At 39.7% G+C, this 14,080-nt stretch overlaps 1 protein-coding gene across 2 annotated transcripts in view; it reads left to right on the plus strand.

Annotated features, from left to right (window-relative positions):
- Positions 1 to 1,380: 1,380 nt before the first annotated feature.
- The window catches only part of LOC102226112 (neurocan core protein-like), a 50,978-nt gene continuing 38,278 nt past the window's right edge, over positions 1,381 to 14,080 (plus strand). For both annotated transcript variants that reach the window (XM_023335208.1, XM_023335209.1), the window contains exon 1: positions 1,381 to 1,717. The gene's annotated coding sequence lies outside the window, so the exon portion shown is untranslated. The remainder of the gene's footprint in view (positions 1,718 to 14,080) is intronic.

Consider the following 14,080-nt stretch of genomic DNA (forward strand, 5'->3'; position numbering starts at 1 on the left):
TATGATTTATCTTGATACTGGCCATAAAATGTTATTGGGTATGTTCTAAAAATATCAAGCGGAGAGAAACTGTCAATTCAGACTGATTGTTCAATAAGATAAGGAGCAGAAGGTCAGCAGAGTCAAAATCAGCTTAAAATGACCAATAGGTTTTTATTAACATCTAACACAGGGGTCTCAAACTTCAGTCCTCGAGGGCCGCAGTCCTGCAACTTTTAGATGTGCCTCTGCTGCACCACACCTGAATAGAATAATTAGGTCATTAGCAAGGCTCGGAGAACTGATCTACACAAGAAGGAGGTAATTAAGCCATTTCATTCCAGCGTTTTGTACCTGTGGCGCATCTAAAAACTGTAGGTCTGAGGCCCTCAAGGACTGGAGTTTGAGACCCCTGATCTAACAGAAGAATTTCCCTTTCCTGCAAAGCACAAACACGTCACATAAGTCAATGAAAACCATTTTTGCGATTACTGATTATTAAGAATCTGTTCCAAAACCAACTCCTGTCTCAGTCTCACAGGGGAAAGATGCATTATTTAAAGCCATCCGGAAAAACTGCAGACCTGATGAATAACAAAGAGGAGCAGAGTTCTGCACTTCTCCCTCACTTTATCACCGACAGAAATCAGTGTTGGAGGCTCAACCTGTGGTCAGGCAGCCTTACAGTGAGTCCTCAGCGTTGAGATGAAAGATGCTGCTGGTTGCATGAGGCTGCACGAACACAGCTGCAGCTCTGAGATTTGGGCAGATTTGGAGATGCATCCGTGACAGATGTGTTACACTTAAATCTGCTCAGCGTTATTGAAAACAGTTACTTCTGCACACTGCAGCTGGAAAAAAAAATGCAACAAGATGTTTGGTTTCTGTCTTATTAACGAAGGAGACTGGCAGAAACATGAGATTAGATGTGTCACTTGGTGGATGTGTATAAAAATTATATGAAGAAGAGACATCAGTGGGGTTCAGGGGATGGTCACTGTAATCTCATGGGGGGGGGGGAAATTCTACTTTCTTTGCTCAGAGACTAGATCAGCGTTTGGGGTTTATGTAGGAATCGGATTATGGTCTCATAAAGTCCACCCCCACTCTCTCTCCCTCTCCATCACCTCTTGGAAAGGGGGCGCTGCGTCTGGCTGCCCCCGCTTGCCTCTTTGTTCAGCCCGATTCTGCCTCTCTCCCTACCGGTGCGGAGGGAGACGGATGGAGCATCTCTCTCTCTCTCTCTCTCTCTCTCTCTCTCTCTCTCTCTCTCTCTCTCTCTCTCTCTCTCTCTCTCTCTCTCTCTCTCTCTCTCTCTCTCTCTCTCCCTCTCTCTCTCTCTCTCCTCTCTCTCTCTCTCTCTCTCTCTCTCTCCTCTCTCTCTCTCTCTCTCTCTCTCTCTCTTCTCTGTATCTGATCTAGCAGATAACAGCGTCTGCTGGGATGACCGGCGCGTATCTTCTCAGCAAGGAAAAAATTACGATGAGAAAAGAGTGAAAAGTGTGTGTATGTGTGTGTGTGTGTGGCGGGGAGAAAATTCCCGGAGCGCCTAGTGCACGCACTCAGCTCGGGGTTTTTTTTTTTTCTGCAGCTGCAAAGTGCTGTTTCGAGCCTAATTCGTCGGTTTGTGCAGCCGCTCGGGGCTTTTGGTTAGAGCACCTGCTCCGAGGCGCAAAGCTTCCTCCTGACATTCCTGAGGATTGCACCAGCGAGACGCATCTTTTCTGTCACACATACGGTAAGAATCTGGGAATCAGTATTCACCTCCCGCATGCTTTATGAAATCAAGTCATTTGGTCAGTGTGTCATTGCTCAAGCCTTCAAGTGACCGGAGGCGCCTGCCTCTCTCTCATCGTGCGCTTTCAGAGCATTTTATTTTATTTTTTTTAAAAGTGGTTTGACATTCTTAGACAGCGATGTATGAAAAACACTCTTCTGGAGCAAGTTGAGTTGAAACAAAAACTACAAATTTCAACGAATTAAAAAAGAAGTCTTTTTTTTTTCTTTCATGTGGAACAATCAACATCGCGCAATCACGGCATGAGCTTTCCACACGCCCACAAATCACACAGTTTGGGATGTCTTCAATTATTCAGAACTCAGAGCTTTTAATATTGGACTATATTTATGACCTGTGTAGCTCCATGCATTAATCATCGACCCAGCAAGTTACCTTGTTAGCGCGTCCTTACTTAGCTCTCTCTCAAGAGAGCAATAACCCATCTGCATTTCTTCTTCGATGACAGGGGGAATCAAAAGTGGTGATTTCTGCTGGTTTATGCTTTAAAAGCAGATCTGAACACTTGAACAGGTGTTCCTCTCAGGGCAACAACAGAAAGGTTTTCTTTTTTGTAAGGAGTGGCCATAGGTTGGTGGTCACTAATAATGTTGAGGTTTGGTTTTAAAGTTGGCTATTTTGGGCAGTTGCACATGGCAGCATTTGTAGGGGAAAGGAGAGGGTTATACAAATATATATATATATATATATATATATATATATATATATATATATATATATATATATATATGAGATCTGTCAGTTGTGCACTGAACAGGTTTTCTGTTGCTTTTAGGCATGTACCGTCAGCGGGGAGCTGACATCTTGAGTAGCAGAATATCAATTTCAATTTCTCAGTTTCAGTAGCTTGGAGGGTGGCAGAAGGAGAGACTTGCTCAAGGCGCCATTCAGGCGAAAACTGCCACGGGGCAACCAATCGGATTTCAACAAAAAGTTCAAATTTGATTGGCTAAAGACTGATTTTAATGAATTATTAGAGGGTAAAACTGTTTAATAAAGTATTTATGCCAATGTTTTCGATATCTTCCTGCTCCAACACACCTGATTCAAATGACTGAATTACATCCTCAGCATGTCATCAGGTTGTGCAGGACTCTTTTTTTAACCTCTGAAGCACACAGGCTCTTGGGGATTGAAGTTGCATCCTCAGCCCCTCCTCATTGATAAATTATGGTTTGTGCACATGAGATGGCAACGTGAAGCCAGATATAAATCAAAATGAAAGAAAACAAAGAAAGAGTATGCACAGTTTACATTTTTTTTATATGCAACCATCCAGTAAAAATCCAAAAAGTGTGGTGTGAATTTGTATTCACCCATTTTACTCTGATGCTCCAAAATGAAATCCCGCTCTTGCAGTAGCCTATTTGAACTCTATGAACGACTTAAATCCATTAATTTAGACTTAAAATTTACTGGAAAAGTAAGTAAGAGAGTTTTCTTTACAATAAATGTTCTTCCAGAGAACAGGGAGATTTAAATGTTTCTAAAAAGGAAAAAATAATGTCATATGCATCTTTAGATAAATATAGACATGTTAGAAGTCATATCAACTCATGTTTTTTTTCTGTTAAACTTATGTTCCTAAAAATATATATTTTTTCATATAATGCTGTATAGCCAGGCAATGGGGACATCAAATACGTAAGGAGGGGCACTAGGCACTCCTGAACCCCTCTTTTTTGTGCCCCTGAGTTTCCCGAATCTGTAGTAGTTTAAATCAACAGGCAACATGTTGCAGAGGAAGTACCAACATCAGACGTCCCATCGAGCCACCCTCAGAGCTAACACTTGCACCACTCACCCTGGATGATTACAAACCACCTCATGTCTCACCAAACCAACTTTTTATTAGTTCTGAATAATCGTGAAATGCAGGAACGCCACATAAAGCGAGCAAACGACGGGGAAAAAAAAAGATTGATTCTGTGGTGCCGAGAGGACATTCATCCCACCTCATTGATGAGAGCCCCTCTGTAAACAAACCCCGGCATGTACAAATCACCAGCGGAGGGGAAGAACACATCAGGTCACCTTGACAAATGAGCTGTATTGTCTGTGAATATGAGAGACCTCCCGTCGACCAATAAAAGCCTATTCTGTTTCCATTTACCACTTCAGTCTGGAGAAGTCCAAGTGTTGTCTTCCTCCTGCTGCCCCTGTTAGCACGCCCACCGCTGGCTGTGTGTCAGCGACACAAAGAGAGACAAGGTTAACAAGGAAGTGGTACATTGGAGAGGAGCTGGAGCTCAGGCGATATGTATGCATGTGAGGGGGTGACACAGGGACGGGGAGGTGGAGCCTCCAGGATGAGACCACATCCAGGAATAAGGCAAGGAAGGGCCAAAATGCATCTTCTTCCTGTCCACGTGTGTTAATGAGAGCATATAGCAATTAGAGAATTAGCTTCGATGGAACCTGGCATGGGTGCAGCAGTTTGCATGTGTGATAAACCAAGTTTGCAGATGAGTGCATGGGAGCAGACGCATCAGAGAGCACAGTTAAAAAGGAAGAAGAAAGCTCCGATTCTCAAATAGAGTACCCGCTTATTCCAGCCGTTCATCATGTTGCTGCTCACTTTGCATCTTCTCACCCTTGGTTTACTGCATCATGTCTGACTCGGCACCGCCTGGAGTCAGTTTGGAGCAGTGAGTGGAACGTGGAAGAGCTTCGTCAAATCCTTCGAGACACTGCGGAGCTGTTAGTTAATCATTTATCACGAGGAACTTAAATGTCGACTTTCGATCATTTTTCAAGCAGACGGAAAGAATTTTACTCTTATTTGTTGTCCAATTTGCTGATTGGTTTTGAAAATAAACACATTCAGTTTTTTCTCTGGAAAAGCTAGAGATGTTCCCTGAAATTGTGCTGTTTATTCTGCCTAAACTCATAATTGCTGCAGGTTATAAATTCAAATCTTTATAATAATTGAGCACATAAAACATTCAACAGCTTCATCTTTTTTGGAACATTCAACTCAGCTTTCAAAAAGGCTGATTGTGAATTATTTTGTAAATTAAAAGGGAATATATGAACATGCTTTCATGTTCAAAGATAACTTATAACACCATCTAATATTGATTTTCTGAATAAAATTAAAGGGGATTGGCTTTTGTTATTAAGGACCTACAATCTTTGTAATCCATTGTTGACGTTTGTTTACCCTTGTGGACAATTTTAGTTTCTCTCTTCGTTTGAATTAAAGGATTTCAAAGATTGTTTGGAAACCATGCAATTAAAAGCCTTGTTAAGTCTGAACAACAAATGCTTTGAGGTAGCTGATAAAATTACAAAACAAGGAATGAAGTATGACGTGTTGAGTCGATCACAGGGACGTTTTATTTTATAAATAAATGCAAAAGGAAGTGCTGTGTTCTGATGTGTGTCTTTATGATGGCCCCTAGAGCAAGAGAGTCAGAGCTCATAAATGTGTTAAATTTGTTTGGTTTTGAAAATGCTGAAATGACCCAAAGTCCTTTTTGAAAGTGTTCAGAAACAGATTGTTATGAAGTATTGTTGTCCAATGAACTGGAAACATTCCAGGTTAATAAATCAAACACCTTTTTACAGGAAAATGTGTGCATCTTTTTCACAGCGGTGATTTATTTACTGCTCTGGTTAATGACCTGCGCTCCGGAGCGATACTATGACAACCAATCATTGTGTACACTACGGCAACCCAGAGGAGCTAACTTTGAACTGTTCAGCATTGAAGCAAAGCATACGTCTAAGTCAAGTTTAAAGTCTTTGTTACATCTTTGTAAGTGGGTGTGGTAAGGCAGAGGAATAGAGGACTCAAGTTTGTTCAAAACTCAACACAGTGGCATATTATCAGAAATCCTGCTCTGTAAAAACCAACCATTAATACGTCAAGCAGCATTACATAATTCAGCTTCCCAAGCAACGTTACCTTTGAATATTTTAGATATGCTCTATGAAAAAACAAATCCACGAACAGATCGGTTTTGCAGAATAATTTGGAGTTACATTCCACAGAAAAATCTGCGGATAGGTGATTCCTGAATCCACAATAGGTGGAGGTATCTTTTTATAAAGATAACTAAGACAGGATAGCAGATGTCTTTAGAAGCTGTACATGTACTCATTTGTTTACTTTGACTGTATGAAATTTTTAAAAGATATCAGTGGCTCATTATCCTGCCTGTCTCCAGCTGATACATGACAACAGCATGTAAGCAATAAAACTGATGTCATGCTATCCTCAGGTTGTTCAAGTGGCTCCCATTTGACTAACCCCGGCAAAAACTTTCTGAAAACACTGCTGTAAACAACTGAGCGCGTAGAGATTATCCAATGTAAACTGGAGAATACTTTGAGCTGACTCAGTATTTCAAATAAAAGTAGTCCATTTTGTTTATTAAAAAACTAGAAAGTTTTACAAAATAGATCATAAGCGAATAGATTATTCAGCTGTCTACATTAAGATTTTTGTTGAGGTTGTATTATCTCTACAAGCCAAAAGTAGTACTCAGCTGTAGTTTGATATTCTCTCTGGTAAGGAGGTGCTCACACTAATATGTCACTTATGTGACTATAGCTTCAATTCCTGCCCTAATACAGTGGTAATAGCTAATAGAATGAGGCTATATAAATGCAAATGAGCACCAGCTCTCACTTACAGCGGCCAACTTCTGATCAAAATAGGCTTCACCTCTGAGCAAACCACATGCTCAGTGCAATATAAGCACGCCACCTTTAAGGAGAATTTATTTCATTTGGTGAACTGGTTTACTGTCGAGGTTTTCACTGTAGAGCCGACTGAGAACCAGACCGAACTGACGTGGGAATTTTATCATCTGTTTTTAGTTTGTGCTTTGCTCACTGTAATATGCTTTAAACTAGCAATACCTTTCCAGTCACTGGAGTCAAAAGGATCCCTGGTTCAGCACTGGACAGCTCCCAAATATTACGCTCCTGTAATCAAGCTGCCAAACATTGTGAAACAGGGGAATAAGTGGTTAGTTGGTGTGTTCTAGCTGCCGGATGGGGACTTAGTCTCACACTCTGCCTCTCTCTCATGCGGAGGAGCGAGTCCCTCGTTCGGACTGAGTGCCCTCACGCCAAAACCCACCGGGGATTGGATGCACCAATCCATCAGTCAACTTCAGTCTTAAGACAGGGAGGGACCAAAGCAGGCCAACAGGCCAATCATTAGAAGCATAGATGAGGCCACATCTGAACACACAAAGACCGAATTCCTCCCTTTTGTCTTTGGACCTGGCTGCGGCTCTCCTTGAAGGTTTGGGAGAAGAAAAATGTTTGGCTTCACAGTTGGATAAGAAAAGAGTTCCTCTAGGCTGCATCAAATCAGCCTCTGCAACACGGGGATTAGGAAAATGACTCACCTTCTGCACGCTCAGCAGCCGCCGCCTCTATGTTTTTTAATGTCATCCGATTTGAAGCAACTCCTTTCAGCAGGTTTTAGCTGTTATTGTTGGGTGCTGATGTATGGAGGAGCAGATGCTCCAGCTTCTGGAGATAAACACTTGAAGGGCAGAGCTTTCTTTTTCTTTGCATTCGTCATTTGTATTCTGGCAGAGTTAGACCGTCATTAAGGATGTGGAGCTCTTGGACGATGTCCCACCGTCCTGTCCACATTTGTCTCCATCGTTCTGTTTTATTTTATTGATGCGCTGTTTTCTTTTGGGGGACAGAAATGTGAGCTCCCTTTGGCCATCTCTTTTGATTTAGAGAAATAGATGGCGTAAACCCCCAGAGTTAGTGTATTCAGTGATAGCTGCGCTTCTTGCACCTGAGCCCTCATTGACATTCAAAAGCCTCAGGACTCTAACCTTTGACCCCCCAGATGAATTAATTACATTAAACACATTTTCTGTGCTTAAATTAGCACAAAAATAGCAAAAATTCATTTAAAAGCAAACTTTATAAACGCATTAGTTCATGTATTCACTCTCAGGTTTCTCCAGTTGCAGCAGTGAGTGAAAATAAATCCAATTGATCTTTGGTTTGAAAAGTTGCAGTAGAGGCATTTTTTTTTTTGTCATTTGGGAATACGGTACCAAAAACAAACACCAACACGTTTCACTGTAGACACGATACAGCCCAGGGGACAAAAATGTCTTCTTGACCAAAGACAAATTTTCAAACTGATTAATGATCTGTAGTGGTATTCAATTATTCAGATATAATTTTGGTGCTAAACGATTATATAAACAAGGATCTAAACAGACATATTATTGATTCAGAAAAGTGGAAATTCTTGTGAATCTACAATGAAATGCAAAACAATCTATAATCTGGGGTTTCTTTCTTTTCTTTTTTTTTACAGTGAAAAAACGGTAATGGTTCCTGCAGTTTCCAGTCCGTCTGTGGGATGTGATACGCTAGTTTTCACTTAATCAATTGAAATTTTAACCAAATGATTAGATTCTTTGAAGTAGAAAAAGATCACAAAGAAATTAGGAAAAAAATTATTTTATGTGAATTTTGTTTGAGGTTAAGGTTCATGATTTCAACATCGACGTTAAATAATCATAATTAAGCTTTTCATTCATTCATTCATTCATTCATTCATTCATTCATTCATTCATTCATTCATTCAAGTGGACAACACATGCCCTATAAATATACCTTCCAGCTTGCAGCTTATTTTCAGACCCATTCCCTTGTTGGATTTTTCTGTTAAATTATTTTCTGAGACAAAGCCCAATTCTCTCTTGTCATTTTCAGTCTGATATTGCCACCTACTTAAAAAGGTAGAGAGGAATTGATTTTCTTTAAACAATCATATTAGACCAACAAATCCACTGGCTGCTGTTCTGAAAGCCTCTCATTGTGCAGACAGGCTAATTAGAAGTCCTTTCACTGGATTTGTTGAATCCATAAAATGTCATTTTTCTTTGGATACAGTAGACAGGGTCCTATATTGATAGGAACACTTGGAAATTGTCCTGACTCTAAAGACAACATCACAGTTTATATATCTATATCAATATTTAGATATCAGAGTTTAATGATTTATTCATCCCTTCTATGTTTTGACATATTTATTTCCTATTAATAAAATGTCTGGTTAAAAATTGTTTGAAGTTGCTTGGATTTATGCGTTACAGAAACAAGCTCTGCTTAATTCCACAGAGACGGATCTATCGCGCCCACTGCTTTCCATTTCCTTTGGAACTTATATGACAATTTTACGTTCTCACACATTTACAGGCACACATTTAAATAATGTTTCCTAACCAAATGTATTTAGATTAATTGGTTTAAAACAACTGTTTTTTCATCAGTGACTAGCGCTTTGTTGGTCCTTGCTTGTATTTTTGCAGAATCTATGGTGTTGTGATGTGTATCTTAGCTTAGAACATGGTGGAGGCTGCATCATGCTGATCAGAGTAGATGGAGCTAAGTTCAGGAAAAATGTTTTGAGGCTGTGATCAGTTGAGACTGAGGAAAACGTTCACCTTTCAACAGGATAATTACTAAATACACAGCCAAAGCTAGAATCCAATGGTTTGTAAAAACTAATTCATGTGTTAGAATTGCCTAGTCAAAGTCCAGACTTAAATCCAACCTAGAACCGGTGGGAAGACTTGAAAATGGATATTCAGAGAAGTTCTCGTTCTAGACTGAACTTGAGCTGTTGCGCAAAGACAATTAACCTTTACTTAACCAGGTAAGCCGATTGAGAATTAGTTCTCATTTACAAAAACAACTTTGCAAATTGTAAAAGGAAAATCATATTTCAGTTACTCCTAATGAAACTGTCTTGTAGACCTTTAACCAAAAGAGTGATTAAAAGCAGCTGAAACGACCATTGAACCAATAAATCTTTGGATGTAGGCAGTGGGATGAAGATACTTAGCATATGTTGCAGCTTCTTCCAAACTAAAATGAGAAATGTCCAGAAGAAGCTTGGATTTTTGATCTGACTGTATGGGTGGAGTGGTTGAGACAAATCCCCCCAATATTTGCAACTTCAACGAAAAGTGGTTCAACAAGACAGACTTAATAAGGCTGAATACAGACACAGTATGACACATCAAATCCCAACGAAATGCATTAAGGTTTGCAGCTGTAATATGACAAAATGTGAAAAAGGTTTTTGCTTAGCTACAGCTTCTTTGCAGAAATTTAAGTCTAAATCAAGGCTGCGTCTGCAGTCGGTGCTGAAATTACATCTTTTACTCGGCGGGCAAGAGATTTTCCCCGTTATCTCTTCTTGAACCTTTCAGCTAAATAATCTTCAAAATGAAACAAAATTGCCTCCTTCTCCTGGTTTCACTGCTCATACATTAAGCCAGAGTTCACGCTGGCCTGTCTGCAGCCCGTTGAACAACCCTTCATGTATAATCTTAAGCTGGGAGGACTGGCATCTTGTCAGAGTTCTCCCTCGATCTGAACCCTGCATGAGTCATTAGCTGCTTTGAGAGTGATTAGTCGCCATGCTGGCATTCAGAACACAAAGACAAGCTGTGGACCTGTGTTCATGCAGTGAATACCTGATTCAGCTGGGTTCACCTTGCTTCTGGTTCTCGGTTTTCTGTTTTTGAAGTGGAACAAAACAGACCGTGGTTTATATGGTCTCTGGCTGGATTTCCCTCCATATTCTTGGAACTTGTTGACAAAACGTGTTTCTGTGAAAGCAAAAACATGAATTTCAGTCATTATGCACGAATTACCCGCTGCCTACTTTTTCCCGGACAAAATGTAAATTAATAAGACTCATGGAGCTTGTGCAGGCGCCTTTTCTGAGAAGCTTTCATCATGGCAGCGTTATTATTTTTAAAATGTTGGTAAGATGACCTTCCTTTCAGTCGTCTTCCTTCATCCTTCTCCCCACACCACTTTGTCTGTCACTTATCTAGAGCTGCTATTCTGCTGCTCACTCTGCTTCTCTCTGGAGGTAATAGTTTTGTGAGATATGATTAAAGAAGAAGGAGAGGGAAGGAATTGCCTTCTCCTGTCAGCTCCCTACAGGGAGGAGAGAAAAAAACCCTTTCCTGTAACTCTTGTCTGTTCCTGTTCTTCCGGCAGGTTTTAGCAGAACTTTTTAATAGTTGTTCAAATTAATCTTGGTCTTTAGTGTTGTCACCATGCTCTTTACATGAAAGGATTAAAACCTCCTTTGAAAAACACAGCATTTGCTCTTCTTTTTAAACTTCTTTCACCATTTCTCTTATGGGAAAACAGAGTCCTAAGTCTCCATAATTCGTGTTCTGTCAAATCTGAAGCAAGAAGACGAAGAGACAACTTAATAAAAAAATATTCTGGTAGTTTTAAACCTGAGATTCTTTTTTAACAGATAAACAAGATTATTAGGAGGAAAACATGTGCCTAGAATTGCTCTGGTGCAGAGAAAAATCCTCTAAATGGCGAGAACAAAGATGGCTGCAATTATTCAGAGAGGGCAATTCGCCATGTCAGATTTAAAGTGCTGGTTATTGTTTGTACACTACCCTGTTTTCAGGTGTGCTTGCATAGGTCACCAAAGTAACTTCTAGCAGAATTAACTCCACTCTCTCTGCAACAAGGGTCTTTGGAAAAGCAATTTTCTCCATGAAAACGTGCTTTGGTGTAGGATTTCTTACCCTATCGGTGTTACTTATAGTATTTGAAATGCTTGTTGCAAATACAATGCTGTACAAAAAGCAACATGAAGACACACACCTTACTATTAAGAGAAAATGATTATTAGGTATGATTGAGGCTTTCTTTGTTGGGTCACAGTCGGAGGTTGAACTGTGAGATTGAAAAGTGTCCTTAAAGTGTTTGTGTGTGACTTTTTAGCCACACATCTCTCACTGTCAGAGCCCCACACACACAAATATAACCTACAAATAAATACACCCATTATCAAACAGCCTACTTCAGTACAGCAATAATATATTTATTCTTTTATTTTGTAAATTACATGTAAAAGTTAATAAATTTTTAATACATATTCAAGGGTGACTTGGTATCACACTTTAATTTTTTTTTTTTTTATCACCCCAAGACATCAAAATATTAGCAGAATTAATCAAAAAGTAGGTCAGGTTGCTTTCACTTGGAGCCTAAATTTTAAATATTCAGGAGGTGAGGGAATTTTCCTCAGTGTAAACAGAGCAGCTGCATAGTGTAAGAATAAAATACTAACAACACATTTACCTCTTGGCTTTAGACACAAACATTTTTTCACTGCACTGTAAATCCTTTTTGCTCCAAGTAGCAACTCTTTTCTTCTTATGATCAGCTGTCACACGACTTATTGAAGAGCAGCTGTGCAAGACTTGGAAAAAATGCTACATGCTAACTATGAACAGACTCAATAAATATTTAACAAATAGTTAGAACTTTTAGTATGCAAATGATGCTATTGATGTGCTAATTTATGCATAAAGTGCAGTGCTAAATAAAGTGCTAAAGTGCAAATCTGCTCGTAAAGTCTTACCAAAATAAAAAAGGTGCCAGTAACAAGAGATCTCTTTTTTTTATCATAAGTGGTGCAACCATGAAAATCCTGATTCAGGATTGTGATTTTGCACTGAAATGCACTTTAGTTATGCAGCAGGACGATCCAAAACACACCAGCAGGTCCAGCTTTAGTAGCATGACTTATTTATAGGTTAATATTAAGTTTTCCCATTGGACCACATTGGTTTAGGAAATTAGATTACAATTTCTTACTCTTTTACTCAAGAGCTGATGTTCCTTTTGTTCAGTGAAGCACCAAAGTCAGAGGGGGTGCACATTCTTCTTCTTTCTCCATACTTTGTCAAATTCGATTTTTTTTCAAACATTAAATGTCTGAAACCTCTCTCTGCCTGTTTTATGAAACTGCAGGAAACAAAGTGATTCTTGCCACAGAGCATTTACATCTCTGCGTGATCCGCTGACTGATGTGCTCCGCTCAAAGCGCCATAACTCACACGGTCTCCCTACAATAAACCCAATGAAGAAACATTGGGTCTTGAATCATGCATCATTCAGGCCTCCAACATCAGAGTTTCCCCGAGTTAAATAGAGAAATGAAAAATTCCCCAGATGGAGCAGCCTCCGGTGGCACCAAAGTGTATGTATTTACAAACTGATTTGCATGTTCACTTAAGTCTTACAGGCTTTAGCAGGAGAGACATGTTGCTTTACTGATGTCAAATTGCGTTAATCATTTAGGACTCCAGGACTTTTACATTTTGAGATTTAGTTACGTGTAATGAATCCATAAGTATGAAGATGAGCTTTCAAGATTATTCAGTGTAATGGAAATATTTCCAGATGGAGAAAGTTTAAAATATTTGGGATAATAAAGGGACCTCCAGCTGGTCAAAGCGAACTAAGTAGCACTCTTTGCAGTATTTCACATGCAAAACCTGTCACATCTCATGGTTGTGAGATTCCACATATTTCAATGTATTCACTTGTGATTTTGGTCAACAGACCGACAAAAAGTAGAAGTAGAAGGTCTCAAACTCCAGTCCTCGAGGGCCGCAGTCCTGCAGATTTTAGATGTGCCACAGGTACAAACCACTGGAATGAAATGGCTTAATTACCTCCTCCTTGTGTAGATCAGTTCTCCAGAACTTTGCTAATGACTTAATTGTTCTGTTCAGGTGTGGTGCAGCAGAGGCACATCTAAAAGTGGCAGGACTGCGGCCCTCGAGGACTGGAGTTTGACACCCCTGCTTTAGAAGTTTGTTTTTTTTTTACAAAGAAAGATTTTAAAAAGTTCAACATTTTTGTGCTTTCTACCTTACTTGGCTCATTGAATAGAATCATATATCGATAGAAAATTCTCTAGAAAAGCCTTTTTTATAATTGATGGGAAGTGTTGCTTCAGTGGCATTTTGAAGTTTTTTTCTTTGGTGATGGCTTCCAGATCTTTAAGGGTTTAGATTGAAGTCAGGATTTATTTCATAAAATGAAATAAATAAGCAGTTAAAAGAGGCTAAAAGAGATAGAGGAAAAGACAGAACCTACAACAATAAATAAACGAGGCAAGTCTGTCCTTGGAGAGCAAGAATCAGCAAGATGAGCTTGATTAGAAGTTGAGCTTAAATCTCTGGTAAATATCACATTGTGGTCAATAAGTTGTAAGTGTTTTTTTTGGGTTGGGGTGATAAGAATGTTTTTATGAGTAGCTAACTGTAGCACTCCAGACTCCTGCTGGCTTCTCTCTACGTTTTCCCACAGGCTGCAGCTTTACAGGAGATGTGGGTCGAGGGGCTCCTGGTGCCTGCGTCACGATGACCACGGGGGCCACTTGGTGTCCTGCTTTAACAAAGTGACAGCCATAATGCAGGCCTGCCAGCCCCGTCTGTTAGCTCCTTTTACATCTTTGTC

This window comes from Xiphophorus maculatus, chromosome 6, assembly GCF_002775205.1.
Source record: "Xiphophorus maculatus strain JP 163 A chromosome 6, X_maculatus-5.0-male, whole genome shotgun sequence".
In the NCBI taxonomy this organism is placed as follows: domain Eukaryota; kingdom Metazoa; phylum Chordata; class Actinopteri; order Cyprinodontiformes; family Poeciliidae; genus Xiphophorus; species Xiphophorus maculatus.